The following is a 6,000-nucleotide window of genomic DNA, read 5'->3' on the forward strand; positions in this document are numbered from 1 at the left end:
CGGTGCTGATGCGCATGCGCTAGCTCCCCCGGAAGTGATGGCGCCATGTTGCCCTGGGGAGGAGCCTGACACTAACACTGTGTCACTGTGAACAGTGATTTACCCAACAGCCAATCCAAATTCTTCCCTTCCTGTCTAATGTGATGGCAATTTAACTTTCCCCAGGTTAGCACCTTAACACCAGGGTTACCCTCGTCCCCGTCCATAACTACCCCCAAACTGACCGGATTGTGCTCACTCTTCACAAACTGCTCCCCCACTGAAACTGCTCCCCTGTGGTGAATGTGATTCACACCGGATTATAATCTGTATATACATGTGTCTATATTGTAAGTGCAGTTGCACTACCTGACCACCAGGGGGAGTAGCTCTGGGAATGCTCGAGTTGTACGGGGCTTCTCCCTTGGCTCCGCCCAGGACACCTCCCCCCTGGGAGGTGCTGTATAAAGATCGGTGCCACAGGGTCAGCCGGCCAGTTCACCGAAAGTTCAATGGCTAACAGGCTGGCTCTGTTGTGAGCATATTAAAACCGCTATTCTAATCCTACAAGTACGTGTCCGTAGAATTGTTTGTTCCAACAATTTAATATACTCAGGAAATAGTCGAAGAAATCATGGAAGCAGCCCTCAAGCCCGGACGCCTAGAACTCGACCCACAGGATGCAGAGGCTAAGGAATTTTTTTCCCACTGGCTGAGATGTTTTAAAGCCTACCTGGCAGAAGCCAGCACCGCCGGAACAACGGAGGAACAAAAACTCAGCCTACTGCACGCGAGGGTAAGCCACAGAATCTCCACACAGCTGAATCCGGCCGGTTCTTACACCGCAGCACTGGCAATATTGGATAAAATGTACGTTAGGCCCATTAACGAGGTTTATGCGCGCCACGTGTTTACGACTCGCCGTCAGCGGCCTACAGAAACGCTAGCCGAGTTTGTACGGGAACTGAACAATCTTTCCAATGACTGTAATTATCAAGCCGTTACCGCGGCTGAACATAGGGAGCTTGCTGTGCGGGACGTTTTCGTGGCGGGCCTTAGGTCTAACTATGTGCGCCAAAGACTGCTAGAAAAGAGGGCCCAGGACTTAGACACTACTGAGGAGGCTGCTACCACTATGGAAGTTTCCTTCCGCAGCCTCACCTCGTTTCCCATGGACCCCGCGACCTCATCGTGGACCCCCGACCAACAGTCCCCACCAAGCCTGTGCCGCACGGCCCCCCAGCTACCGCGCTGCCAAAGCTAGTTACTCTGCTGCCCCAGCCAGTTACTCTGCTGCCCCAGCCAGCTACTCGGCTGCTCCAGCCTGCCATTTCTGTGGCCAAAGCCAGCACCCGCGGCAGCACTGCCTGGCCCGTAACGCAACCTGCAGCAGCTGTGGGCGAAAAGGACACTATGCCAGAGTGTGTCTGGCGAAGAAAGCCCCAGCCTCTAACTCTCCCACGACTCAAAGCACTTTTTCCGCCCCAGCCTCTAACCCTCCCACGGCTCAAAGCACTCGTTCCCTGAATTCACAGGCCTGCCCGACATGTGCGACTCATGGGGGCAGCCATCTTGGCAATCCTCCTCCATGCGGCCGGCCATGTGCGACTCATGGGGGCAGCCATCTTGGGATCCATCCCCTTCATACTCTGAAACTCACCTCGACGACTACGAACTCAGAGGGCAGTCATCACGGGGCCACTCCAGCACAGCTGATCGAGCCGCCGACTACCCACAACTCAGCGCAGTCACCCTGGATCAATCCCGCCCCAAGCACCTACGAAGTTCGATGGCGGAGGTCCAGATCAACGGGTACAGCACGCCATGCCTCTTTGACTCCGGGAGCACCGAGAGCTTTATACATCCAGAGCTGGTAAGACGCTGTTCGCTTTCTATTTTTCCAGTGAGTCAAACTATCGCCCTCGCTCCCACTCAGTCCAAATCCAAGGATGCACCGTCGCTACGCTCACAATTCGAGGCGCTAGTTATTCGAAATTTAAACTTTATGTCCTGCCCGACCTCTGCGCGCCACTCTTATTAGGCCTGGATTTCCAGTGCAACCTCAAGAGCCTCACCCTCAGCTTCGGCGGGCCCTTGCCCCCACTCACTATCTGCAGCCTAACCACGCTGCGCATCTCCCCCCCCCCTCCGCTCTTCGCCAATCTCACTCCAGATTGCAAGCCAGTAGCTACTCGCAGCAGGCGATACAGCCTACAGGATAGGGTCTTTATCCGATCGGAGGTCCGAAGGCTGCTCAGTGAGGGGATCATAGAGGCCAGTAATAGTCCCTGGAGAGCTCAGGTGGTGGTCGTCAAGACCGGGGAAAAATTTTGCATGGTCGTCGACGATAGCCAGACCATAAATCGCTTTACGCTCCTAGACGCGTATCCCCTCCCCAGAATTGCAGACATGGTTAATCAGATCGCCCAATATCGGCTATTTTCCACGGTGGATCTGAAGTCTGCATACCACCAGCTTCCAATCCGCCCGGACGACCGCCACTACACGGCGTTCGAGGCCGATGGCCGCCTCTTCCACTTCCTCCGGGTTCCCTTTGGCGTCACTAACGGGGTTTCGGTGTTCCAACGAGCAATGGACCGAATGGTGGACCAGTACGGGCTGCGGGCCACGTTTCCGTATCTGGACAATGTTACCATCTGCGGCTATGACCAGCAGGACCACGACGCCAACCTCCACTGTTTTCTCCAAACGGCACAGAAATTAAACCTCATTTATAACAAGGAGAAATGCGTTTTCCGCACAAACAGACTGGCCATCCTCGGCTACGTCATGGAGAACGGAGTCCTGGGCCCACACCCGGACCCCCTCTTAGAACTCCCCCTCCCTCATTGCCCCAAGGCCCTCAAACGGTGCTTGGGGTTCTTCTCATACTACGTCCAGTGGATCCCATAATATGCGGACAAAGCCCGCCCACTCTTTAAGGCCACACGATTTCCCCTGTCAGCTGAGGCGCGCCAGGCCTTCAGCTGCATCAAGGAGGACATCGCCAAAGCAGCCATGCGGGCGGTGGATGAATCCACTCCCTTTCAGGTTGAGAGCGATGCCTCAGAGGTAGCTCTAGCAGCCACTTTAAATCAGGCAGGGAGGCCCGTTGCATTTTTCTCCCGTACCCTATCCGCTTCAGAACTCCGACACTCCTCAGTCGAGAAGGAAGCACAAGCCATCGTGGAGGCTGTTCGTCACTGGAGGCACTACCTCGCAGGTAGGAGGTTCACCCTCATCACCGACCAACGATCGGTTGCCTTTATGTTTGACAACTCGCAAAGGGGCAAAATAAAAATGATAAAATCCTTTGGTGGAGGATCGAACTCTCCACCTATAGTTACGATATTAAATATCGACTGGGGAAGCTCAACGAGCCCTCGGATGCCCTATCCCGCGGGACATGCGCCAGCGCGCAGCTCAGCCTTCTAAAAGCCATCCACGTTGACCTCTGCCATCCATGGGTCACCCGGCTCGCACACTACATCAGAGCCCAAAACCTGCCTTTCTCCAACGAGGAGGTAAAAGCGGTCACCAGGGACTGCCCGATCTGTGCGGAGTGTAAACCGCACTTCTATAGACCAGACAGGGCCCACCTGGTCAAGGCTTCTAGGCCCTTTGAACGCCTTGCGATCGATTTCAAAGGGCCACTCCCCTCCACTAACAAGAACATTTATTTCCTCAACATCATCGACGAGTTCTCCCGATTCCCTTTTGCCATCCCATGCCCTGATATGACCTCCCACACAGTCATTAGGGCCCTGCATGGTGTCTTCACCCTGTTCGGTTTCCCCAGCTACGTGCACAGCGACCGGGGTTCGTCCTTTATGAGCGACGAGCTGCGTCAGTACCTGCTCGACAAGGGCATCGCCTCGAGCAGGACTACCAGCTACAACCCCAGGGGGAACGGGCAGGTGGAGAGGGAGAACGCGACGGTCTGGAAGACCGTCCTACTGACCCTCCGGTCTAGAAAACTCCAAGTCTCCCAATGGCAAGAAGTCCTCCCAGACGCGCTCCACGCAATCAGATCCCTCCTCTGTACAGCTACAAATCAAACCCCTCACGAGCGACTCTTCATTTTTTCTAGGGGCACTACCACGGGAGTCTCACTTCCGGCGTCGCTGAGGACACCAGGCCCGGTCCTCCTGAGGAAGCACGTCAGGGGGCACAAAACTGACCCCCTTGTTGAAAAGGTGCGCCTCCTCCATTCCAACCCCCAGTACGCATTCGTGGAGTTTCCGGACGGTCGCCAGGACACACTATCCCTTCGGGACCTGGCACCCGCTGGATCCAGCCCCCCCCTACCCCCGCTGAGGAACCCCTTACCCCGTTCCCTATGCTGCCGCCCCCTCGCGCCCCCGATTCCGCAAGCTCACCCCACCGGTTCCACGTGCCAGAACCAGCCCGCCCCCAGTGCCCCCAGTCTCCGGTCGAGCCAGAGGTGTATAAAGTTCGGACGAGACCCGCCCCGGAGTCTGCCATCGTACCCCAGCTCTCAACACCCATCCAACCACTGCAAGAGGCTGCAACCCCGGTGCTCCGCAGATCGAAAAGAACAATTCATCCACCGGACAGACTAACTCTGTGAGCCACCACCCCTGCTGGACTCGATTTTTTTCACAGGGGGTGAATGTGGTGAATGTGATTCACACGGGATTATAATCTGTATATACATGTGTCTATATTGTAAGTGCAGTTGCACTACCTGACCACCAGTGAGAGTAGCTCTGGGAATGCTCGAGAATTGTACTGGGCTTCTCCCTTGGCTCCGCCCAGGACTCCTCCCCCTGGAGCTGCTGTATAAAGATCAGTGCCACATGGTCAGCCGGCCAGTTCACCGAAAGTTCAATGGCTAACAGGCTGGCTCTGTTGTGAGTATATTAAAACTGCTATTCTAATCCTACAAGCACGTGTCCGTAGAATTGTTGGTTCCAACATCCCCCACTGAAACTGCTCCCCCACTGAAACTGCTCCCCCACTGAAACTGCTCCCCCACTGCTCCCCCACTGAAACTGCTCCCCCACTGCTCCCCCACTGAAACTGCTTGCCCACTGAAACTGCTCCCCCACTGCTCCCCCACTGAAACTGCTTGCCCACTGAAACTGCTCCCCCACTGCTCCCCCACTGAAACTGCTCCCCCACTGCTCCCCCACTGAAACCTCAACCACCTGTCCAAACTGACTGGATTGTGCTCACTGTTCACAAACTGCTCCCCCACTGAAACTGCTCCCCCACTGAAACTGCTCCCCCACTGCTCCCCAACTGAAACTGCTCCCCCACTGCTCCCCAACTGAAACCTCAACCACCTGTCCAAACTGACTGGATTGTGCTCACTGTTCACAAACTGCTCCCCCACTGAAACCTCAACCACCTGTCCAGGCTCATTCCCCAATTCCAGATCCAGTACAGCCCCTTCCCTAGTTGGACTATCTACATATTACATCAAGGAGGCTTCCTGGATACACCTTACAAACTCTGCCCCATCCAAACCCCCAGCACTGAGTCCCAGTCAATATCGGGGAAATTAAACTCCCCAACAGGAGGACTTCCGGTGGCCACAATGTGCTGAGTGGACGCACATCAGGTGGTTCTCCTCCCAGTTTGTCCCAAAGTAGCCAGTTTCTTTGAGTTTTAGCCCAAAAAGCCACCTGAAACTCATCCAAATATAAAAGGCACGAATAACGACGAGGGGGGGGGGGGGGGGGGGGGGAGGAAGGAAAATGCCGGCAAACAGCAGTTTGAAGGGACGGCGAGAAGGCAGAAGCAGAGGAAAGGGGCAGAAGCAATGGGCAGATGGACCGGTGGCCCGACGACACGAGGAGAAGGCCCAGGAAAACAGGAAAGGGGAAGATTGGCAACTGCAAACGGCTGAGCAGGAGTGGACAACAACATCCCCCCCTACACGGGACCGATGGAGGAGCGTTTTAAAAAGGAACTGACCACTATGAAAGAAGCGATCAAGATGGAGTTCCAGGTGTTGGTGAAGGAGGTGGTGACGGAGGTGATACCCACTCTTCA

This window comes from Scyliorhinus canicula, chromosome 3 (genome assembly GCF_902713615.1).
Source record: "Scyliorhinus canicula chromosome 3, sScyCan1.1, whole genome shotgun sequence".
Lineage (NCBI taxonomy): Eukaryota > Metazoa > Chordata > Chondrichthyes > Carcharhiniformes > Scyliorhinidae > Scyliorhinus > Scyliorhinus canicula.